At 37.8% G+C, this 26761-nt stretch overlaps 1 protein-coding gene across 1 annotated transcript in view; it reads right to left on the bottom strand.

Annotated features, from left to right (window-relative positions):
- The window catches only part of LOC149535292 (uncharacterized), a 144366-nt gene that overhangs the window by 64801 nt on the left and 52804 nt on the right, over window positions 1–26761 (bottom strand). The window lies entirely within an intron of this gene.

Here is a 26761-nt window from a genome sequence, read left to right as displayed (position 1 = left end):
AGCACCACCTCATCTTCTAACAGTCAAACCTTCTTAGCTAGATCCATAGACCACTATCAATTTTTTAGTATTCTCAACGAAATCCATCCGCTCAATCTTCCAAAGGTCCAAAGGAGAAATATGTTCAATGCAACTACTACCATAATTTTGCTCATATGAAGTTGGAGTGCTAGAAACACTTAGCTACTAAAGCCAACCAATCTAGTTTATAGCCTCAAGCACATGTTGTGAAGCACGCTTACCCAGGTGAATTTGTCATTTACACCTTCATGGCTAAAAGACCTACAGATCATGTAAAATCCGTTGTCTAGTATATTGATTCAGGTGCCTCTTGTCATTTCATTCATCACTATGATTGGTTCACAGATTTCCATCCAATTTTAGATTCAATTATTTTGGAGAAGAGTACATCATTGTTAGAAAAGGTAATATCAAGATTCAGTCTAGAGGAAAGAAATTGATTTTCCTATATGTGTACTATGTTTCAGACATGGAACTCAATCTTCTCTCCATCAGTCAGATTCTGACACTCCCTAACCTGACATGACCTTCAGTTCATATTAATGTCATATCATTGATCGAGAAACTTAGTTCACAGTAGCTACCGATGTTGAAGATCATGGTCTTTTTAAAGTTGTTGACTCTAGGGATTCCTAGTAGCTACTATGGCAATCAATCACTCCTCTATTAGTATACTCTGGCATCAGCAGCATGGGCACCTAAATGTGCATTATCTTGCTTAGCTTGTTCGAGAAGATTTTGTCATCGGACTATTAGAGATTCAAACTCAGAATCTTAGAGTTTGCAGAGCATGTAAGGCTGGGAAGCAACATCACACTCCTTTTTCAAATGGCTTCTAGAGAGCTTCTAAGGTATTCTAACTAGTACATGTGGATATTTGTGGACCTATGGCTATTCCCTCTATTATTGGGTCCAGGTATTTTTCACTATTTGTTGGATTTCAATCATAAAACGTGGGTACATTTTCCAAAAAACAGAGGTGTGCATAGTACTTCAAAAATTCAAATCATTTGTAAAAAGAGTCTGGTCAACATATTATTACTCTAAGAATTGACGATGGGGGTGAATTTTGTTCCTATTTACCACATAGGTTAATTAAGAAATGCACACAGACAATAAACACGAACAGCAGAATTCCTTAGATTATTCGCATATGCCAAAACATTACATACAGCGTATATGATATCACAAAATGAATGATCATCTACAATGATCCTAGATGGGATATAAATACTGTCCGCCGAACCTTCCCGAAGGAGTCCATCGGCCACAAACATTATGTCCACTAAAAACTATTTACCTATCGGCTACAAAATCTTTACCGACGACGTCAGCTACAGAATACAAAAACACCGACGACAATCAAGTCAGCCGACATCATCCCCCCAAAAAGAAAAGTCGTCTCCTGGCGACTAACAAAATTAGGAGACAACAAAAGAAATACTAGAGAGAAGGAGGAGGCGTCCCAGAAGAGTGTTGCTAGCGACACAACTCATACACCTGCTCTGTCCTAATGCGCAGATCTGTTTGAATCTGTGAATTAACCTCGACGGCCTCCTTTAGATTAAGTGCAGCATCCATAACCTGTCTCCTGGCTAACTGCAACTCGTGCTCAGTCGCATCCTTATCCCGTACAGCCGCTTCCACATCTCAAATAGCCGCGTCCTTATCTTGCACAACTGCTGCCATATCCCTCATAGTGCTGCCCGCTCCGCTGCCCATGCTGCTTGCTGGTCAGCCAAGTCCGCGGCATTTACTTTCCAATAATAAAGTGTTCTTCTTCCAGTCACGTTAGGCTCTCACTTCAATAAGCCACTCGCGGCCCAGGATGGCATCGTATCCTTTTCTCTTTAATGGAATCACCACGAAATCCAGCAGGAACGCTTGAGTGCCAATTGTTACCAGCTGTGCCATGAGAATACCCAGCAGTTTAATGCCATGTTGATCGGTCATCAGCAGTTGAAATTTCGGAGGCCACAATGCCGGCTATCCAAGCTTCCTCCAAGTTTCTTCCGGCAATACATTTACGCCGGACCCTCTGTCAACTATTGTGTCCATGAGAACATGTCCGAGGATCCCCATCTCGACGACCGCAGGGTGCTGTCCGAATGTCAGCGCCAACAACATCTGATCTTCTCCACCTATAGCAATCTCCTTTTCCTTCCCTCGAGTTGGTTCTCCCGGTGACTTTTCCTTCCCTCGACTTGGTTCTCCCGATGACTTGGGAACTGGCATAATATTTGAGAGAGCAAATCGGAGTTGAGGCATGGTGAGAAGCAAATCATTTATCTTTAATGGTACCTTCCTCTGCAAAATTTGCCATACTATGTTTTGTTCCGCGGAATTCCTCGCTAAAGTGCTGGTGATGTCCTGAGGTGTTGTCGCTTGCGATACTTTTTCAACCTCCGCCCGTGCTTTTGCAAATTTCCTCTTTTCTTCGGCGGGGTCCAAGTATTCTTTTGCTTGTTTCCGCATAATTGCCAAAACTTGTTCCTCATCCGTCCCGATAGTGATCAAGTTAACTCCGGATTTTGGACACTTGGAGTTGTCGTGATCATCGAGTCCGCACCATCGGCACAATAGTTGAGGTGTATTCGCCGTTGGACACTCCCACGCAAAATGCCCCCACAAGTTACATGCGTGGCACTAAACAATTGGCCGTCCATTTGCATCATACTGGATTCGGCTTCTGCTCGTATTGTTATTGTTATTGTTGTTCTGTCCGCATCTATTATTCCTGTATCCACCGGATGTGGCACCTGCACTATTGGTGTTCCCATTACTGCCCGACAGGGAAGCCTCCTGTGTAAGAAGCACCTACGGAGATCCTCTTATCTTCATGTTAAAGGGGCACTCCTTTGTCGAATGGCCCATGATTTGACAAATGTCGCAAAATTGATTCTTTGGACAGGCTCCTTTAGTATGACCGTCGGTCTTGCACTCCGTGCACCACAGCTCACTGCTTTTTGGCTCCTTCTGCATGTTTTTAAACTCCATCATGTGGATCGTGTCCTTCTGTAGGGCATGGACCTTCTTGCTACTGCCTTCATCATCGCTGCTATCTTCGTCGGAAGGCTCGTCATCATCAGAATCAAACGAACTAGTCTTCTTCTTCTTCTTTGTCTTGTGTTCACTTTCGAGATTCAATGCTCTATTATAGGCTTCCGTGTATGATGACGGCGGCACAATTTTCATTTTCTTCTGCAGGTTTGGGGGTAGGCCTTCCACGAATCACCTTTTTTGAAGTTCGTCCACCGGCTTGTTTTCCATTTTGTTCATCAAATCTTTCAATTTCCTAGTGTAAACGTGGACAGTTTCGTTCTTTCCTTGCTTGGTATTAAAGATCTCTGCTACAATTTCATTATCGTCTCGCAACAGTTGAAATTCGGCCAGAAACTCCTTTTTAATGTTATTCCAACTGTCCAGTTTCTGTGGATCTGTACTAGTAAACCAGTCAATTGCTACTCCCCGTAGGGTGGCCGAAAATTGCCTCATCCAGTCGTCTTCATCAGTTATGTCATTTGCCCTCCATATCGTTTCACATGTTTTGCAGTGTCGAATGGGATCGGCCATACCATCGCCATCGAACTTCGGCAGTTTCTCTTTTGGTCCCACCATCACAATTGGTTCCTATAAACAGGGGTTGCTCAGTCCTGCAACATTGGCGCTCTACACTCCCACACCGGCGCTCTGCACTCCCACACCGGCAGACTGGTCTCCCACACCGGCGGACTGTTCTGCCACACTGGCGAACTGCTCTCCCACACCGACGGACTGTTTTCCCACACCGTCAAACTCAACAACTGCGAACCTTGGTGAAGAAGGGTGTTTTGAAGTTGTCGCCTGCGGAAGTATCTCCCAGACAAAGAGTTCACTCCACGCTCTTGCTCCGTCGGCACTCTGAGCCGTGCGAGTCGATGCTCTTCCATCTGGATTCTCTTCCCTCGGCAAACACAAATTCAAAAACTCCACCCGTGCTTCTTCCACCAATTCCACCCATTGCCGAGTTTCCTCCAACAATTTTTCCGTGCTCCAGTTTCCGTCGGCAATCTTCTGAAATCTCCATCGACGTTCAGCTTGCTGTGCCAGAATTAAATTCTCTTGCACAGTACGGATTCCATCTTTTCCCTTAGCCTTATTTCGATCGTTGTTAAGCTGATTTGGCATTAATCTTCATTCCTCCCACCTTCCAGGTTCATAGGGCAACGGCGCCAAATGTTTACTGCATAGGTTAATTAAGAAATGCACACAGACAATAAACACAAACAGCAGAATTCCTTAGATTATTCACACATGCCAGAACATTACATACAGCGTATATGATATCACAAGATGAATGATCATCTACAATGATCCCAGACGGGATATAAATACTATCCGCTGAACCTTCCCGAAGGAGTCCATCGGCCACAAACATTATGTCCGTTACAAACTATTTACCCGTCGACTACAAAATCTTTACCGACATCAGCTACAAAATACAAAAACACTGACGACAATCAAGTCGGCTGACAGTTCCTTTGTGTTCTCTCATTTTTGTGATCAACATAGCATAAAGAACCAATTAACAACACCCTATGCCCCTCATCAAAATAGTGTCATTGAGCATCGAAACCGCACGATCATCGAAATGGCCTAGTCAATGCTTAAATACAAGTAGGTTCCAAAAGAATTTTGGGTTGAAGTAGTCCACACAGTCATCTATCTTCTCAACCACTCTCATACAATGGTTGTCAAGAAGAAAACTCAGGAAGAGATTTGGTCAAGTCAAAAGCATAGAATCACTCTTCTCAAAGCTTTTGGCTCCACTACATTTGTTTGGATCCCTGATGCTAGATGCACCAAGTTATATGCCAAGAGCTAGAAACTCATGCTAACTAGCTGTAGTAATAATTACAAAGCCTATGGCCTAGTTGACATCAATTCTGATCATCTCATCTTCACTCGTGATGTGGTCTTTGATGAGGAACAAGGGTCATTTAAGCTCTCTCCTTAATTATGCATTTAGAGGACCAATCTCTCCAAGCTCAAGACTTGGATATATGTCTCCCATTAGGCCCACCGGATGGGAGGGCTTTACTTGAGATAGCTCCAGCTATTCCTGTTACTGCCTCTCCTCTAGTTCTTTCTCCAGCATGCTTACCTAGACAATCAACCACACAATCTGATTTTGCTCACAATTCATCTGACCTTTTGTTTGATGATAAAAATCTACTTCAAATGTTAGCACTTCTACTCTCTAGCCCAAATGGTGGGCTAAGACATTGACGATCTTCATGATGATGAGCTCGTCAAGGGTAGAACATGATCAGAAAAAGAGAAACTTTTGACTCTAAAAATTTTTTTGTAATGGCCAACACTCACAGTGTGTATGAAGCTCAAACATATATAGAGGCCAAATGAATGAATACTTGAGTTAGAAGAACTTATGCAGACTGAGCATCATAGCCTATTGAATCTATCAAATCTTCCTTCAAGAAATAAACTCATTGGTTGCAAATGAGTCTACAAAGTCAAATAGAAAGTTGATGGTACTTTAGATAAATATAAGGCTTGTCTTGTTGCCAAAGGCTTGTCTCTACCAAAAGGAATTGTCTATGAAGAGACCTTTGCTCCCACTGCTAAGATGAACATCATCAGATTAGTCCATCAAATGGATGTCAAGAGTGTGATTGTAATGTCCCCTTTTTGGGACACTAGGAATTTGAAGTCAAATTCATGAAATATTAATTTTGGCTTAAGGGACCTTAATGCAATTTTAATAAGTGGGTCAATTTAATATTATAAAGGGAGTTAAAAGGTGACAAAGAAGGAAAATGACGAAAGGACAGGAGAAGGAAACTGAAGAGTCACCATTTTAGAATAAAAGAAGGATGAGTAGTTCATTTTCAGCGTGCTTAGATATTCATTTGGTTATTTGCTCAGACATTGAACTCTCTTGGAGAGTCAATTGTAAGCTTCAGCTTTCAGCCCGCTTGGAGGACGAAAACCCACAAGACAGCAGATGGTGGACAAAAACCCATTTAGTAGAGGCATCATTTCAAGTGTCTCACTTGCACTCCATTGCATCTCTTGTTTTAGCATCTCCAATCTGACCGTAATTTTGTTTTTAAGAGTGGATTTTTTGGTGATAATAATAGCTATGGTAGTGCTGATGTATAATGCAATAATAAACCTGATATTATAGGAATTTATTATATTGGATGAATTGCTGGTTATTTGTTGAATATTTGATAAAATCAGTTGCAAGTATCTGTTGTTCATTATTCTATGATTTTCATTTGAGAGTTTGAAGACGATACTCAGCAAGGGTATTACAGTGGTATTAGAGCAGTGTATCCTACCAACCTGTGAGGTTACTTGAAAAGCAAAAATCGATTCAAAATTTCAGAATTAATCAAGAAAGGGTTCATTTTTAAAATTTATATCACAGTCAAAGCTACATTAATTTATAGCAGAAATTGGAAGTATTGGCCGCTCTTTTCAATATCTCGGAATAGTGTACAAGCCCACCTTTAATTAAGACTGTCAATATTATCAAGAGTCATAAAAGTTTTATATGACGACACAGTGGGTTGAAGAAAAGTATTAATTTGTATTTGGGTATTCTTTTTTGTGTTCTATCAAATATTTTTTCTGGGCAATTTGAATTTTGTGGGAGAATTAAATGTGATAATCTTCACAGCGAAGCATCTTCATATGGGGTGATTTGCAACTGCAGACTTCTGGACAGAATTGAACTTGAACGTAGAGCTCATTCTAAAACAAGAAGGATTGATGACAACTATTAGCACTGTTGAGAGTAGTGAGAAATACACGGCAAATTAATAAAAAATTTAAAAAATCCAATAAGGAATTATTAGAAGCTGAACTAGAGAGTTTGAAGAAGTTGGCGTATGAACATCTAGAAGCAGTGATTGATATTGTGAAGATTAATAGCTCCATAGTTTCTCAGTTTTAATTGCCAACCGTTCGAAGTGGAGCTCGTTCTTCGCAGAAGATGAATACTTATATTAAAAACACAACAATTACAGTTGCCGAATAATGTTTTGAGTTTCAAATATTATAAAGGCATCTGTAATGTTTTATCAGGATGTGGCAGCTAACCGAATTTGGTCCCTAGAAATCTAACGGAACCCCAAATATTCATTGTGGCTCTATAAGGGGATATCAAAATTTATCATTTGACAAAGAAGTTTTTGGAAAAAGCATTAGGCAAACATTTGAAAGGGCCTGTTGATTTTCCCTACCATGTGAGTTATTGCCGCAAAGTTCCCTCCTATATCTACAAGCTGTGAGAAGTGGGTTTAATGTGAATAAGAATTCCATAACTGCAGGTATCACAACTCTATTGTGTATTGCTTTGTTGGGCCCAAGGAAAACAGTGGATAAGGAGCCAAACGTTCCTTAGCAACGATGATGGGTGCATTAGGGACAGCGGGTTGAGCGGCTACCATCCATATTGGCAAAACAAAGTTCATCAGGCACTAATAGTATAATATTTGAAGAGCACCAATTGTCTACAAGCCTAACAAATAAACACCAAATGTGTTGTGAACATTGAAAACATATCTACAGGTAGGTATAAGCATTGCAAGTGCAAATTTGGAGCTACTTCAATAACATTATAACCATTGTCGTATTGTCATGGAAGCAATTACTAGGATCTCGTGACTATAGGATTGGCTCGAATATAAGAGCACAAGCGAAATATATCAGTTCAAGCTTTCTGATGGGACTAATTTTCGAACAACATTTGGGCCACAAACTTTAGCTAGCATTAAAGATTTCATTCATATGGTTGAGTAAGTTGTACAAAGCCTTCCTTATTCTTCATTGGGTTGGTATTACTTTGCCACAATCGGGCAAATAATTAAGGTGCATAGTCTATGAAGGCATTTGATCAATTTGAGAGTTCGAGTTCCTATCAGGCCAATCATAGTAAGCTTGGAAACAAATTAATCGAACCAGAAAAGTCTTGCCACCGAGGACCATTCAAGCTGGACACATCATACTCCAACTTGCAAGGAAGTAGCATTATACAAGACCAAGAACTATTGGAGGATGGTTGTGAGTACTTGTTGTTCATGAATTTGAACTAGAAGGAAAAAACGCTTGAGTGTCAAGACAGAATAATATTCTCTGATGGGTTTCGATAAATGCCCATGCGTTCTCTATATAGTCCAACAATCAATCTGTTGTAGTATTTGAAATGTATTTAAAGCCAAAGCATATCAGGCTATATTTTAGCACTACTCGTGGCATGAACAATATTAACAGAGACTCTAGAGTCTAAATCATATTGAAATTTAACCATCAAAGGTTAGTTGCGGTGAAAAAAATAGGGAGGATTTCCAAGTCTTCTAACTCTCGTATATTTGGTGAGTGCATCAGTATCGTGGCCTATCTTGGTCTAAAATAGAAACGACTTTCCAATGGTTGAGTTTGGCATGAGCTAGCTGAGACAGAGTATATCTAACAGTTGGTTCGCTTCATCAAATTGAACAAATATAAAGGGAAATCATAGTTAGTAAACAAGGCAGGTGAAAGGTAACGAATGCGAAGTATAGATTGGAAGTGCAGAAATGTCGTCACAGGTTTTCTACATAGGCTTCGCATCGCTTCTAAAACATCCAAGTTGAAGAAGTGATGTTGCATATTTACTATATGTTTTGAATGTTCTTTTTTGGAATATTGACAAGCGACTCAGTCAAAAAAATGGAAGATCTGAAAAGTAATGTTTTTTTAGAGGAATTTAACAAGGTCTTTAGCTAAGAGACTCCTAGAAGGAAAAAAAAATTTGGTTGGCTATACGTATTTGTGTTACGAATCCTCAAATGACGTTCTCTATAAATTGGAAGAGATAGAAACATATTTGACCAATGTAGCGCAGGCAAATTGTAGGCTTCCAAATTGGGCTTTACAACCCTCAAGGTTACCTTGGTCCAACCCAAGTTTATGGAACATCCACATAAAGATGTGAAGCTTGCAGTTGCTTCATGTCTCAGCGAGATTATACGAATAACATCTCCTACAGCAGCCTACAATGATGTGGTGTTAAGGAAACTTTTGCAGCTAATGGTTAAAAACCTACAGGGATTATATGTTGACAAAGACCCTATGTTTACCAAAAGGGTTAAGATTCTAGATATGATGGCAAATATGAGATTATTCTATTTTATGATTGACCTTGAATGCAATGATTTAATTCTTCGGCTGTTAGAAAGCCTCTTGTTTGAAATTGAGAACCACCATTCAGGAAACGTAAAGACTTGCACGCACACCATTATATCCTCAATCCTTGATGTAGATGTTGAAATTTGCAAGAGGTTGCAGTTGACCTTGTTAGCTTTTTGAAGGAAGGAACATAGATATTGCAAAGGCTTGTTTAAGTATATGCTCTCATTGCAGCCTTCGAGCTTGTGAAAGAATTAATTAAAGATAAAATTAAAATGTTGCAGGATCTCATGATTGATAGTCAACTGATCTCCATGGGGTTACAGGGTAAAGAGACTCTTAAAAAGAGGGAAAAACAAATAAGGAAGGAACCAATCTTCTCTACAAGTGAGGCCATTTGGACACCCAATCATGTTTGCAAAAATTGTAGTATTGAAGAGAAAGCTAATAGTATTGAAGAGGAAGCTAAAAAGATTCAAACCAGTGATGAGAAAAATATAGATAAGATAATTCCAGCAATGGATAAGGAACATACAAATTTCTATGTTGGTGATTTGGAAGTTAGCCTTGACAAACATGCTGATGAGGTTGGTTGTACTCGAAGTAAATGCATGCTGAAATTCTTTTATGATGAATGTTTGGAGAATGATGACATAGCAGCAGCTTTGTCTTTGCATTCAAATCAAACAAACAATGAGTTTGAGGCCTATAATGATACTGATGACATTCTTGGGCGGGGGGGGGGGGGCGGCGGTGGGGGTGGTGATGGATCTAGTGTTTCTTCTACACATCACATGAAATTAGAAAATCAATCAAAGATCATACTACAAGAAGATGATGATTCGTTTCAATATGACAATAATGAGATGCATGCCTTAAAGAATCAGCCGAAGGTTACTGAAGACGTGGTTGTGGCATCTTTGATACGTTATGACAGCACTCACAAGATGATTAAGGAACTCCTTAAGAAGGCTCTCAAAAGGGAGTCGAAGGAGATTTACTTGTTGCTGATTTGCAAGTAGTCAAGACAGCCCTTGAATCTATGAAATCAAATTATTTATGTTTGTTTTTTGATAGGAATAATATTATTAAGGTTGTTGGAATATATGTTGATCAGTTGAGTAAAGGGAAGAATGAGATTGTGATGCTCAATAGGGAACTTAAAGATGCTCAAGAGGCACTGAATGTACACAGATTGCTCTTCATGAAGCAGAAAATCAAGTTAGGGTCACAAATTAGACATGGGAGCATGAGAGTAAAGAGCGGCAGGAGTTTTTCCAAGAAGTAATTAATGAACATGATAGCATTCAGCAAACCTATGACTTGGATAGTTGTCCCAAAAGACCAAATACCAAAATTTCAGATCACATTCAGCTAGTCAATAACCCCTTGTTTGAAGTAGACGTTGATTGGACTTTTGATAATCCACTTTTTGAGATCAATGAGGAAGCTATTCTTGATTGTCATGAAGAGGATGATCTTGACTTCAGAAATTTGGATCTAGTTACAATTCCTAACAAAGAATCTTGGTCACAAGATTGGTATGTTGAATTGACTACTATCGCTCATCTTTCGATCAGCCCATACATGGTACTAGATTCTCACTTACATATGAGTTGGATGAATTTCATACATCAGCCATTGAATAGATCTTGGTGGAGAATTGATGAGAGTTATGTTTTGATCATAGAGGATGAGTTTTCAGCCTCATTCTTACTCATGGCACCTATGTCCTTAGGGGTTCCCAAATTGATGACGATAGCATTGTACTTTATGCACCCACAGTGTTGATTTCAACTATTGAGCAGCTTGTTTCTTACATCAACAATTTAGGTTGGTTCGTCACAATGTATTGTGATATACATAGCTCCTTGATACATTTCTATCGCATCATATCTAATGGTCATGACAACATGGTTTGGGATCCTAGTATTAGCACGCTTGATGTATGGTTGCTATGGGAAGTCTGTGAATGGCTTTGCAGTTCTAAGTCCTTTGTTCATATCAAAGTAGCACAACAGATTGCCAAAGCAGTTTTCATAAGGTTGATATGAGATCTTGGTATTAGACTGTGGGCTCATGATTGCTTAAGGGCAAGCAATCTCGAGGGAGGACTTGTAATGTCCCCTTTTTGGGACACTAGGAATTTTGAAGTCAAATTCATGAAACATTAATTTTGGCTTAAGGGAACTTAATGCAATTTTAATAAATGGGTCAATTTAATATTATAAAGGGAGATAAAAGGTGACAAAAAAGAAAAATGACGAAAGGAAAGGAGAAGGAAACTAAAGAGTCACCGTTTGAGCATAAAAGAAGGATGAGGGGTTCATTTTCAGCACGCTTGGATATTCATTTGGTTATTTGCTTAGATATTGATCTCTCTTGGAGAGTCAATTGGAAGCTTCAACTTTCGGCCCACTTGGAGGATGAAAACCCACAAGATGGAAGACGGTGGACGAAAGCCCTATTACAATTATAGATAAGCATCTATTTTTTGTTAATGGTTATCTATTTGTAATCTATTGTAAATATTATAATGTTTCTAATATTTTGTCAGTTGTAGATAACTATTAATTTTCTCTTATAGCTAGAATAGAAAGTTTCTATTATTTACGATTGTTCCCTAAGGAAACATCGCTTTATTCTTTTGTATATATAGACCTCTCGGTCTCTATTAATAAAAGGCAAGTATTTTTAGCAATTGCATTGTAATATGGTATCAAAACCAATACTTGAAATATTTTCAACAAATTTATAATATCTTTTGAAATTATTTGTTAAAAATTTCCAAAATTATTTCAGTCTCTTTCTCTACAACCCACTTAGGGTTTCTACCTTGAGAAATTCGAATTCTAAAAATCACATTTCTGTGAAAAACCACTAAAATCGCAATTTTCAGGGAGATCCGCTTGTTTGTAGCGTCGTGGGGTTCAAGTATGGGCTTCTCTTGGTTTTGAAATGGAACCACGACCTGGTTTAAGGCTGCCATTGCCGTTTTTTGAGGTCATTTTCTCAGATGTTATTTGTTGGTTGCACATCTGCTACATTCGCATTTTTAGGGTGAAATGTTTGTTTCTTTTGTGACAACCCTTCATTGTCTCTGTCATCCCTGCAAAATGCCTCAATTCTGGAAAAAATCAAGCATCTTTCAACTTGCAAACGTCATTTCTTCCTACAACTTCAACCTCCATGGCTACCAACTTGGGTTTTCTTCGAAACCCTAAATTTTGAGCTCGAAAAAATTTGTTGATTACAAATTCTTGGTGGGATTTCGAGAGCCCAACTCGATTGCCGTCTGATTTTTTTGGGTGCCTTGATTTTCAAGGCAATAGATCCAAAAATTGACAACATATTCTAAGTTTTCTGAGCTCTCTTATGGGTCATCCTTCAAATTTTCTAAGTCTTCCATTTTTTTGCCTTGAAGAACATGCTTTCACAAATATTCATGTTTTTTCATTAGAAAACATGCTATGGCATCTTTGACAAATATTTTGCTCAAGAGCAACTCAAAATTCAATGGTCGAAATTATGGCACTTGGAAGTAGTGGATAATAGCAATTTTTGAATATCAAAATATCGATCAAATTGTTCAGGGTGTTACACGTCCGACTGCCCCTAGTACTGATCAAGATACATGGGATCTGAATAATCAAGAGGCGGTGATGCTTCTCAAATTATCTGTAGTTGATGACCAGCTCTGTCAAATTCCATCCGGCAAGAAAGCTGTCGAGATATGGACACATCTCAAAAACCTTCATGAGACTTCTAACAAAAGAAAAACTTTCTTCTTGAAACACACTCTGTTTTCTATTATCATGGATGAGCAAACATCGCTCCAGGCTCACCTGAATAGGATTCAGGAAATCCATGGTCAGTTGCCTACCATTGGTCGAAAGGAGGAAGAGGACATTGTGGTTATCACTCTCCGAAGTTTACCAAAGTCTTTGAGCATTTTATCGAAACTCTCAACATCACGTCTTCTGGTGTTGATCTGAAGTTCACAAATCTCTGCACACTTCTACTTCAACAAGATCAGTGGAAACAACAATTCGACAGCAATTCCAGCTCCACCTCTATAGAGCAAGCCTTTGTTGCTAAATCCTTTCAAAAGGATAGCGGCAAGTTTCAACAGTCTTCTCAACAGAAGTCATCTGCTCTAGCTTCGAAAGGCTCCCGAAAGAAGAACATTCAATGCAACTATTGCCACAAGTTTGGTCACATAAAGGTTGAATGTTGGAAATTCTTAGCTTCCCAATCTAAGCAATCAGGTTCGCAGCCCAAAACGAACAGTGCAGAGCACACTGAGCAGAGGGAATCTGTGTTTTACGCCTTCATGGCTAAAAAACTTGCAGATCATGTGAAGTCAAATGCCTGGTATATTGATTCAGGTGCCTCCCATCATTTCACCCACTGTAGATATTGGTTTGATGACTACTAGCCTTATTCAAATTCTATTATTTTTGGTGGTGGAGAAGAGTACACTGTTGTCGGTAAAGGTAACATTCAAATCCAATCTGTTGGTAGGAATCTCATTTTTCTCAATGTATACTATGTTTCAATGATGGAACTAAATCTACTCTCAGATAGTCAATTGCTGCGACATTCTCCACACTTGGATGTCACCTTTAGTTCACATTAGTGTACCATCACTGATAGGTGACTTAGTCTATTATTGCAGTAGGTCTTGAGGATAATGGTCTTTTCCAACTTACTAATTCTGGTGATTCTTGGGACTTAGCTATGGCTGCTAGGCGGTCTTCTATTAGCAAACTTTGGCATCAGCAGTATGAGCACTTAAATGTGCATTATCTCTCTCAACTTGCTCAAGAAGAGCTTGTCCTCGGCTTGCCAGAGATTTAGACTCAACAGCTTGGAGTTTGTGATGCATGCCAAGCTAGAAAGCAACATCGTACACCTTTCCCCAGTGGCGATTCATGGCGAGCTTCTCAGGTACTTCATCTTGTTCATGCCGATATCTACGGCCCTATGGCCAATCTTTTTGTTCTTGGATCCAAGTATTTTCTGTTGTTCGTAGATGATTTCTGTAGAAAAAAAATGGGTGTATTTTCTTAAAAAGAAATTAGATGCATTTCATGTATTTCAGAAGTTCAAACCTTTAGTTGATAAAGAGTCTAGGAAATCTATCATTACTCTTAGGTCAAACAATGAGGGGGAGGCAAGGGAATTTTGTTCTAATGAATTCTCTAGCTTCTTGGATACTCATGACATCAAACATCAGTTAATTACATCCCAAACACCACAATAGAACAGTGTCGTTGAACGTCAAAACAGAACAATCACCGAGATGGCTCGATCCATGCTCAAACACAGAGATGTTTCGAAGAAGTTCTGGCAGAAGCAGTTAACATAGCAGTTTATCTTTTGAACTGGTCACCCATAGTGGCGGTCAAAGGTAAAACTCCAAAAGAGGCCTGTCAAGTCGCAAGCCCAAAATCAGTCACCTAAAGATTTTTGGCTCCCTTGCTTTTGTTTGGATCGCTGATGCATCACACACCAAGTTGGATGCTAAGAGTCAAAAACTCATGCTTGCTAGATACAATAGTCTTTACAAAGCTGACCACTTGATTGACACTGAGACATCTTGTCTCCTGTACAGTCGTAATGTAATCTTTGATGAGCAGCAAGGACCATTCATGCATCTTTCTCATGTTCCTAATCCAACCGACAGGCCTATGAAGGCTCATGATTTGGAAGTTAGGATTCCATTAGGTCCACCTTATGGGAGGGCTCCAGTAGCTTCTGCAGCTCCAGCTATACCAATGATCCCAGTACAGACACCTCCAGCTTCTCCTACAGGATCACCTTGCTTTGTAGATGCTTCACCTGAGTTTGATATGGATTCTTGTGGTGAGGAACCTGATCACCAAGCATCTCTTGATACTAATGTTGGTCGTTCTCCTCTCCGGCCTAAGTGGTGGGCTAAGACACTTGCTGATCTTCGTGATGATGAGCTCATTGATGGGAAAACTACATGGAAAATAGCAAACCTACGAAGTCTATTAACTTTGCTCTCATGGCCAACATTCACAATGTGTTTGAACCTCAAACATATTCCAAGGCTAAAGAAATTCCAAAGTGGGAACAGACCATGACATCTGAACACTAGAGCTTGCTGAAGAATAACACCTGCGTCCTTTCTGATCTTCCACCAGGGAAGAAACCCATTGGGTGCAAATGGGTTTACAAAATCAAACACAAATGTGATGGTATTTTGGATAAGTACAAAGCTCATTTAGTTGCGAAGGGCTTTTCTCAGCGTCAGGGCATTGATTATGAGAAGACCTTTGCTCCTACTGCAAAGATGAGCACAATCAGATTAGTCCTAGCCATGGCAGCACAGTTTAGCTAGAAGGTCCATCGGATGGACATCAAGAGAACTTTCCTAAATAGTGATCTACATGAAGAGGTCTACATGACGCAGCCTCTTGGTTTCAAGGTTGTTGGTAAAGACCATTAGGTTCTCAGATTGGTAAAAGCTCTCTATGGCTTAAAACAAGCCCCTAGGGCATGATACATAAAAATTGATAAGTACCTCAGTGATAAAGGCTTCAAGAGGAGTTCTTTAGACTCAAATTTGTACATCAAGACTACAGATAATGACATCATCCTTCTAGTTATTTATGTGGATGATTTGATCATCACTGGCAATTCAACATCTTTGATTCAAGGAATCAAATAGAATTTATGCTAGTCTTTTGATATGACTGATCTTGGGCTCATGCATTATTGCCTAGGTGTTGAGATTTGGCAACAGTCTTCTGGTATATTCATCTCTTAGTCCAAATATGTTAGGGCTCTGTTAAACAAATTTTGAATGCAGGATTGCAAGCCTGCATGTACACCCATGAAGAAAAGTCTCAAGTTATTAGCCAAGTCTGATTCTCCTCCCATTGATGATACTACATACAGGCAACTACTAGGCATACTACATACAGGCAACTAGTAGGCAGCCTCATCTATCTCTCTACTACTAGGCCTAATAAAGCAAGGAGGGAATGAACAGCTAGGGCCAGAGGCACGCCTAACTATCCAAACACCTTGCTAAGTAAGCACAACGGAAGAAAACACATAGAGAATAACACCAAGGGGGAAGAGACAGAGAGAGAGAGCAAAACACTTTTATTGATTCATCAAATTATCAACATACATGCCCAACTGTAAGGCCTTCTGGGTTACGGTCGGATACAAAATACAACTTCAAGATCCACAATCCAACTTCAAATTCGCAATTCGAGAAACATCTGCTCTAAACTCTTTAAGTCCCCCTTCTAAACTAAACCAAATACCTCTACTTATACTTGCCAAAACAGCTTACAAAAGATTATAGATCATTACATAATAGAAGGCCAACCTAAAATGATCTGCACTCATCCCAAGACAAGATACTATACTCATCACAAGACAAGATCCTATCATTAAATTCACGATCCAAATTAAATACATAAGTCAGCTCAAACCTATGTTACCTGGGGACGCGTTTCCACCCCTAAACCTGAAGTTTCGAAAACGGGGACAGTTTCGGGGACGGGGGGACGGCAAGGGACGTTTCCCAGGTGTCCCCACTTGGAGAAGAAAACAGGAAACGCGTCCCCGAAATTTCGAAAACAGTCAACGAGTTTCCGAACCACGTTGACCGTTTCAGGGACTGTTTTTCCGTTTCCTAACGTCCCGGGGACTGCATAAAAGGTTTCCTATTAAAATTTATTAAACTCAAAAAACCATTAAAAAAATAATTTTCCAGTCATCTACAGGCCCGGACATGTAGAAGTCAATTTTTTTATAAAATATATTATAAAATGAATGATTAAGGGCAACTATCATACCATCTTTGTTTTCATTTTGAAGCTCAGGATGATAGTGATAGTGACTTTGATATGGCTGATTAGGGGCAGCTGCCTTAGTATCTTTTGTTTTCATTTTGACTTTGATGTTTCAGAGTTGGAGTGTTCTGTCTTGACATTATAATATTATATGATCATTGATAGACTATAGTTGATACTTCAAAAGTTTAAAACTTTAAAGTTTGAGTCTTTATCTATTCAATGTTTCCATTTTATTGAGAGTTGATGTTTTTCATTCTCTTATTTGACTCATTCCATTATGTGCTAATGGTATCTTAAGTACTTAAATGATGATTGAAAATGATGCTATTTAGAATTTTCTACGATGATTTGATTAGATGCTGATTGCTATGCTCTATGATCATTGATGGATCATTATTTGATGAATGAAATTGATAATTTTAAACTATGTTGCTATGATGAATGTAGAATTGATGAATATATTTGAAAATTCAGATAAAATTCAGATATATATATATATAGCCGTCCCTTGCCGTCCCCTGTTTCGGCAAAAAAAAACCGTCCCAGAAACCCGTTTCCCCGTCCCCCCGTTCCCTCGTCCCGAAAACTTGGGGTAACATAGGCTCAAACTAAGAACCAGTCACAGACAAACTCGGTCAAAGAAGGAATCGAACATCGGCAAATAACAAGTTCACTCGACGCATGAAGGAACACTCAGTCAACATTGGATAGCTCAGTTAATACTTGAACTTGGTTAACACTGTTGATTAACACTGCTAGTTAACACTGGACTCGGTTAACACTGCCGGTTAACACGAACTCGGTTAACACTACTGGAACCTAGTTAAAACCATTAGAATGAACAAATGAGCAGTATTACAAGGCAACCCAAGATGCTCATGCATCACCTAATATCAGCTTCGTAGTCAACTACATCTTACACTTTATGACAACTCCCAAGGCTGATTATTGGATGCCAACAAAGCGTGTGCTTTGTTATATAAAGGGCACTTCAAGTTATGGACCTCTTTACTCTCAAAATTCTAATCCTAAACTCAGTGGGTTCACAGATTCAAATTGGGTGGGATCTATTGACAATAACAAGTCAACTTCTAGATATGTGTTTAGTTTGGACCCGGTGTCATCAAATGACCCAATAAGAAGCAACAGGTAGTTTCTCTCTCCTCCACAGAGGCCGAATACAGAGGAACTGTTAAGGCAGGATGTGAAGTTGTTTGGCTTCATCAAATGCTTTGGGATATGCAAATGTCACCAGCAGGATTGACTGCTTTGTTTGTTGATAACAAAGGTGTTATCAAGTTATCAAGAAATCCAATCTTCCATGAACGAACCAAGCATGTAGATGTTCATTGTCACTACATACGACAGTTGGTTGAAGACATGACCATACACTTGCAATATGTTCCTACCACAGATCGGACTGCAGACATTCTCACCAAGCCTCTTGGTCCTGATAAGTTTGTCAAATTCAGTGGACAGCTTGGTGTTGTGGATAGATTAACCATTAAAGGAGAGTATTACAATAATAGATAAACATCTATTATTATTTAATGGTAATCGATTTGTAATCTATTGTAAATATTAGAATGTTTTTTAATATTTAATCAATTGTAGATAACTGTTAGTTTTCTCTTAGCTAGAATAGAAAGTTTCTATTCTTTACAATCGTTTCCTAAGGAAACATCACTTTATTCTTTTGTATATATAGACCTCTCAGACTCTGTTAATAACAACCAAGTATTTTTACCAATTACATCGTAATAAGCCCATCGTAGTGGATGCGTCATTTCCAGTGTCTCACTTGAGCTCCATTGCATCTCTTGTTTTAGCATCTCCAATCTAATTGTAATTCTCTTTTTAAGATTGGATTTTTTGGTGATAATAATAGTTATTGTATTGTTAATGTATAATGCAATAACAAACCTAATATTATTGGAATCTGTTATATTGGATGAATTGTTGGTTATCTATTGAATATTTGATCAAATCAGTTGCAAGTATTTGATGTTCATTATTCTGTGATTTTCATTTGAGAGTTTGAAGACGATATCTCATCAGGGTATTACAACGTTCTTGTATGGTGAGCTCCAGGAATAAGTATACATGACACAACCTCGTGTATTCAAGGCGGCTACTAAAGAACACCAAGTACTGAAAATAGTGAAAGCACTCTATGGTCTCAAACAAGCTCCTTGGGGATGGTACATAAAATTGGATAAGTACCTCACAGATCAGGATTTCCGGAGGAGACCTTCTGACTCAAATTTGTATGTCAAGACTCAAATTTGTATGTCAAGACTATTGGCAATGATATCAACATTCTAGTTATAGATGTTGATTATGGCAGTTCTAAATCATTGATTCAAGGAGTCAAACAAAATCTCTATCTATCTTTTGAAATGACTGACCTTGAACTTTTTCATTACTATCTAGATGTTGAGGTTTGGTAGCGGTCACATAGCATCTTCATCTCTCTGTCTAAATACGCACAAGCTCCATTAGACAAATTTAGAATGCAGGATTGTAAACCTACATCTACACCTATGTAGTTTGCTCTTAAGTTATCAGAAAAATCTAGTTCTCCTGTTGAGAATTAACCCACATTCAGACATCTAATAGGCAGTTTGATATATCTAACAGCCACTAGACTTGATCTCATCTTTGCAAGGAGTTACATATCTTGCTTCATGACAACTTCCACTTCAGATTATTCGGTTGCAACGAAGTGCAACCTACACCATGTCAAGGCACTCCTAATTTTGGTATCTTCTACCAAATCAAAGATGCCACACTATTGGTTACACAGACTTGGATTGGTAAGGCTCAGTTGATGACAAGAATTCTACTTTCAGGTATGTCTTCAGGGCAAAGGTGCTATTACTTGGACCAGTAAGAAGCAGCATGTCGTATCTCTTTCCTCAATAGAATCTGAATATAGGGGAACAATCAAAGCAGGTTGTGAGGCAGTTTGGCTTTGTAGGATAATTTCAGACATCAATATGCCACAGGCAAGCCCTTCACTCCTCTTTTGCAACAATCAAGGGGTCCTCAAACTTGCCAAAAATCCAGTATTGCATGAGTGCACTAAGCATATTGACATTCATTGTCATTTTATCTGTTGGTTAAAGATGGATCCATGAATTTTCTATTACTTGGACCAATAAGAAGCAGCATGTTGTATCTCTTTCCTCAATAGAATCTGAATATAGGGGAACAGTCAAAGCAGGTTGTGAGGCAGTTTGGCTTTGTAGGATAATTTCAGACATTCATATGCCTCAGGCAAGCCCTTCACTCCTCTTTTGCAACAATCAAGGGGTCCTCAAACTTGCCAAAAATCCAGTATTCCATGAGTGCACTAAGCATATTGACATTCATTGTCATTTTATCTGTTGGCTAAAGATGGATCCATGGATTTACAGTTTGTTCCTATAGCTGAGCAGACTACTGATATTCTCACCAAGTCACTACTCCCAGAGAAGTTTGTCAAATTCAGGGGGCAGCTTGGTGTTGTTGATTAGATGACCAATAAGGAGGGTATTAAAATAATATCTTTTAAGTTATTCTATTTCTATTTTTATGGTCACTTCTAGATTGTAAATATCCTATATAATAGATTCTTTTTATTATTTGAATGTTTCTGATCTCGATTGTAAACTCCAAGGTTGCACGGGTACGTGGGTACGGGTACGGGAGCGGGTACGGGTACGCATATTTTTCAAAATAGGGGACGGGGGTATGTGTGTAAGCCTAATTTTTTCTATATAATTAATATTTTATAGAAAATATAAAAATCAAAATATAGTCAAATATATATATATATATATATATATGCTATTGTTGAATGTTTAAAGTATTTTTCATAATTGGGGACGGAGGTACTTGGGTATGTCAAACTTACTTAAAAATTACAATTTTATATTTATAAAAAATCTGATTTCATGAGTCATGACAATGGTTTTTCAAAACAATAACAGTGATAAAGTTTGCAAATGTAATGTACTGTTTTCAGTTTCATATGTTTGAAATAATAATACATGATAAATGCTTAGATGCATAACAAAGAAGGCAGACTTTAAACATGAACAAGAAGATCCTAAACCATATGACAATGACATATTGCAAATGATAAACTTTTAACTTGAACAGTGATAAAGTTTATTGTTAATGAGTATCAAAGTTTCAAACTGATTTGGTATTGAATTAAGTTTGATAAACAACAAGCTAATACAAAAACAAAAAACCAAAAAAAAAAAATCAGAATCTTAATCAAGTTCCTTAGCTATGATGCTCTCCACCGAGTACCCGGTACGTGGGATACGTGTACCCGGTACTTGGGTACGTGGGTACGAGTACCAGGGGTGTGGGTACGAGTACCCATGCAACCTTGGTAAACTCTCTAAGAACAATTTGTTCTTTTATTATTAATCATCCAATATTTTACCAAATCATTTGTCTAATAATCTGACTGGTCATGAGGTTTTGGAGTACCATGCTCTTGTGACAGGTCATTCATACAAGGCTATCATTGTAAGGGTTCCAAAGGGCTTTATGTGATTGGTATTTACTCCATTACTGGCTATACTACCTAGAGGAAACTGATTGCAAGAGATTGTACAACCATACTAATGTTGTAGATGCCTGTGAGGTAGAGACAAGATTCCAAGATTAAGGTGCTAAATTTTTAGAAGGGTTTCATTGTTGGATAAGGGGCATTTAGATCTTTGAATGTATTAACACCTATCAGGGGCACCAATCTGAGATTTTGAATACCTCCAAGGAGGTGTTGTAAAACCTTAATACCCTGATGTACCAAGGGTTTCAGACCTGCAGACTTGGCATATGGTGTTGAGTAAGAATAATATGGGTTTTCTTGGTTTTGGGCTAAGTTACCAAGTTTGCCGGTCCCGGGGCCTAGTAATGGTACATTTCGAAACAGGTATAGGTCATGATTTGGTTCGACTTTGGGTTCGACCAGAGCTCACTCCCAGGTGGACTGGTTCATCTAGGATGAATCTGGGTATACTTGGGTGGATTGGCAGCAAATCAGGAGAAAAAGGTGCAGAAAATTAAAAAAAATTGACAAAGTTATCAACAATGACAAACCATTGCCTCTCTCCATCCTTCATTATTGCTTGTACAATATCAAGTAATAATAACTTATTTATCTTTAAAAGTAAAACAAAAATATATATAAAATACGTTCACAGATACTTTTCTGAGGTATCTAGTGCACTTATTTATTGAAGTATGTTTTGATTGATCGAAGTATGTTTTGATTGATCTAATTTAGAAATGTTTTGATTGATCTAATTTAGAAAAATAACTGTCTAGACAAATAATTTAGTGGTTGTAAAATATTGAATAATAGTGACAATACTAGTTTATATAAATTGAAAGTAATATTAGATCACATATTTTAATACTGAACTTGAAGTATATGATGCTATAATGGTATGATCGTGATGTTATGATTACAAGTTCATGGGGTTTTTCTTGTTTATATGATACTATGTGACATTCTTATCTTAAGTCATGTTTTATATATAAGAATGTCATGTATATATAATTTTAACATGTTTTTGTACTAAAGAACCCAAACCCCATTTCAAATTATGTTGTACTTGCAAACCAGTTCTTTGTCCTTGCAGCAGTTTTGACCTGCTTCAGCAATAAAGGTTGGCGTATCAGACCTGATTATCAAACGAGCAGAGTGATGAGGGATTTCCAGACCTTGTATTGTTATGACCCTTCGATGAAAAAGTTTGAGTTATAAGTAGTATGTGGTGAATGTATTTGAGGCCCTTCCCTGTTATAACTTCCAAGGGGTGTGAGCACACTGCCCAGGCAAATATCAGCAGTAATCATTGATATTTCAGATCTGCAGTTGATGTTACTAGCTTGCAAGTGGTTTCCGGGCTTGTCACGGTTCATTCCAGCATTTATATGCAACATAAACCATTGTTGTTCTTATTGGTGTGGGTTTAACATACTTGGGCAAACTTGGGAAGAGTGTTGCATAGTGTCATTTATTTTTTCATAAATAAAAAGGAATTGCTATCTTCAAAATTTCTTTCAAATTGCCACCTTACATTTCTACACTCATTTTAGTGTCCGCTTCTATCAACATGATTTAGCTATCATTATCCCATTTCCTAGCCTAAACCTATCTTCAATATGCAATGAGCACATGAATAAGCATCAATTATAATTTATTGTCCTCAACCCATCACATAATTTTGAAGACCAAGTGGATGGACATCACCACCCTTTGGGCGCTTGAACTTATATTCCCACCTACCATCGGAACCTAATACTTACTAAATTTCGTAATAGACATTTGATCAAGGTTACCTTATAAACCCTCTCTCTCATTTTCAAAACACTCCTCTTATTCCATCTTCAAAAAAACTAAATCAATCATTGACCATTTTGCAAGTGTGTTTTCAAGGATTATTCTTTGACATCTACATACTCTACTTAGCTGTTATTTTGCATCCATAACTCCATTTATCTTGATTTGAAGTCTCCATTAATCCCACCAGATCCATTCTTCACATTGTTAGCTAGACCTTATAGTCATTTGTAAGAACCCTCCTCGTATGTACTTATCAAATATGAATCCTCTGTTAAAACTGTTATAGGAGATTGTATCAGAAATGAAGTAATGTTTTATGTTGTGAATGTCCTAATGAAATTGAGAGCCATTGATACATCCATGTTTTAATACTCAGTGATTCGAGAACTACTACATTATCTCGACTATTTAAACTTTAAAAATTTCACTAACAATGATACAAGGTGTTTTCACCCAATGATGATGGCATTGATTATGGTACCTCAATGATTGAGTTATATGCAATTCACATTGTTCAGTATGCCCTATTGATGATGTTATGATGTTAGGTATATGCATGCCTAACGATGATTATTTTGGTATTTTAATCTGAATTAATGAATAAGTTATGTTATATTGATAATGTGATTTCTGATGATTAAATGTGAGTAAAAATGAATTAAACAGTTAATTATATGAAAGAATTCATGTTTTGATTTATGTAACTATCCAAATAGGTTTTGAATGTGTATGTGATTTTCTTGAGCTATTGATGTGTGCAATGAGTGTGCAGGATATTTTAGTTGAAAAATCTAACAGAGAATTGAAACTGAACCCTATGTACCGTTTGTGGAAACCAGGTTTGAGTCTAACAAAACATGCAGACCCTGTTGTTCGTATTTTATTTGTATCGTGAATTGAATGAATGTATCTGTTTGTAATCATTAAGTGTTAATGTTCTGTAACAGTAATTTAATAGTGTCACTTGACACTCGTGATTCGTATATGCATTTCAACATGACAGTTAAGATTAACCGAGTAACCCAAAGATCTAAGTTGGACTAGGTTAGTAACCTTTTTGCTAATCAATTAGTAATCGAGGTTAATTACCCTAATTAGGATTAGTGAGTAATCTATATTTTGAAGGTTGTTAGTAAGTCCTAAAATATTCTTAACTTTTGGATAGGTCCCTAATTAATCCTAAAGGCCTAAAATTATGAAATCTAAGTACCCAAGGGGTATGGGTATGGGTTGGGCACATTTTCCACCCCCTTAGCCCCTTTTTTTGACTTTTATGGTCACTAAAAAAGTCCATTTTTGCTTTAGTGCGAAAATTGAATGTTTTCACCATGAGTTGAATGACTTTAACTCCACCTTGAGGTTAGCCTTAAGTTTAGTTGAGTTAGAAGCCTCTAGAACTTTAGGCAAGTGGGGGGGGGGAGTTATTGCATTTTAGAGGTAGTTGAGTTCTGATCTTATTTAGAGGCATTTTTGAGAGGGTTTCGGGTGTTCACCCAACCTCTAGTTTTAGAGGGATTTAGAGAATTGAAGGAGAAGGAGAGGAAAGCAAGCTCATCTCAAACTTGCGCATTTGCCATAACCCAATTATTGAAAGTAGGAATACTTCAACTTATTTTGTTCATATTGTGTTTCATGTTTCAATTCTATTGTTTATGTATGTTTGTGTGTGTGTTGAGTATGTTGGGAGGGATTGAAACAAGTTTTCTTAAAAAAAAATTCTTTTATGTTTTGCTTGAATTTCGAAGGGATTTTTGTATGGATGTATTGGCATTACTCACCCTCGGATAGGGTAGAAGTGACCATATACGGGGGAAGGTCTTTAGTTGGACTCCAACAGTGTAGAGTCTTTTCTCAGGACGAGAAGAGGGAGAGAGGGTAGGGTGTTATGGGCCCCTACTCGTCAACACAAACCATGTTTTGAGTTTTGAAATTTGAGAAGTGAAAGAATGAAAGCCTTTGTGATATTAGCCTCGAAAGGGCATTTGTGGAAGAATGGAAGTTCTTGAGATTTTTAGCCCCCATTGGGCCCCTATTATGGTGTTGTGTCTAACGTCTCCTGTTGAAAAAATCCACCTTCTCCCTAGTCTAATTCAATGTCGAACCTGTTGTGCAAACCGAGATGGGAGTGAATGTTTGATTTTGTCTTCATGATATGTTTATTTGTTACCCGGTCAATTTTCGTTCTCTCCATGATCACCGAGATGTATTGCAAAATTCAAAATGGATCCCTTGTTAAGGGCTAAAAAGGAAATTTAGATTTGTTATCGATATTCAGTTATGTTGGGAGATTTCTCCTCAGGATTGAAATCCTGTGTAAAAATGTATTTAAACTTACTGTTGAAGTGGCAAGGATGTCGGGTTTTCTTACTGGTTCTTTCCCGACGGAGCCTTTGAATCAAGTGGTTTAATAGAAAAAGAGATTGAGTAATATTATTGCATTTGAGTCTTCTACTATTTCAATTTATGCATTTGTGTATTGAAAAAAAAAAAAAAAAACATAAAATGGTGACATGCAATTTATGCAATTATGTTAAGAAAAAAAAATTGATATGGTAGGAACATCAATTCAATTTTGTGCCTATTTGGAGATAAAAAAAACCTTACATTAAAGTTTTAACAAATTAGTAAAGTCGATGATTAAAGTTAATATAGAGAGAAAAATAAAATAAATATATACCTCCTTGGTTAGATAGATTTGTTTTGCACCAATTCAACACATTAAAACAAATATATATATATAATATCCCCTTAATGAAATATAGTTGGCAACCAAATTTTATACTTTAAAAAAAAAGATATACCTCTTTATATAAAATTAGATGCATTCAAAAAAAGTGACACTTCGAAGAAAAAAATATGGCCTTAAAAAAAATACACTCCCAAGAGCAAAAATGCTCACTGGACTTTGTATGAGAAAAAGATTAATTACCTTCCTTGCAACAAAGAATCTAAAAAGATTCCTCAATTATCCTCTTTGTACACTTTTTAAATATTAAATATTTAAATACAAAGAAGCAAAGCAAATAAAAATAAAATTACTAAAACATATATCTTAAATATCCTACAACCCTATCTACTTTACTTTATGACATTACTCATTGTTCTATCCTATTCTTACCAAATAAACTTTATGCATTTAAACTCCTATCTTACCTTATTTTTTTAGGCATTGAGAAAGCCCCAAAAAATCTGCATTTAAGCAATCCACGTGCCCCCAAAGTCAAAGAAAGGAAGGAATGAATTTAAGGGGGGGTGCAGATTTGAAAAGACAAGTTTGTGCAAAGTTTTCAAACTTTTTGATTCTTACCTTTTTGGCCTTTCTCTAGCCACGTACATCCTCCATGTTGAATTTATTTTGGGCTGC

Source organism: Cupressus sempervirens, chromosome 10, assembly GCF_028749045.1.
Source record: "Cupressus sempervirens isolate cs-2001-9-10 chromosome 10, ASM2874904v1, whole genome shotgun sequence".
Taxonomy (NCBI): Eukaryota; Viridiplantae; Streptophyta; class Pinopsida; order Cupressales; family Cupressaceae; genus Cupressus; species Cupressus sempervirens.
The sequence above is the reverse complement of the archived record's forward strand: the minus strand, read 5'-3'. Positions and strand labels throughout refer to the sequence as shown.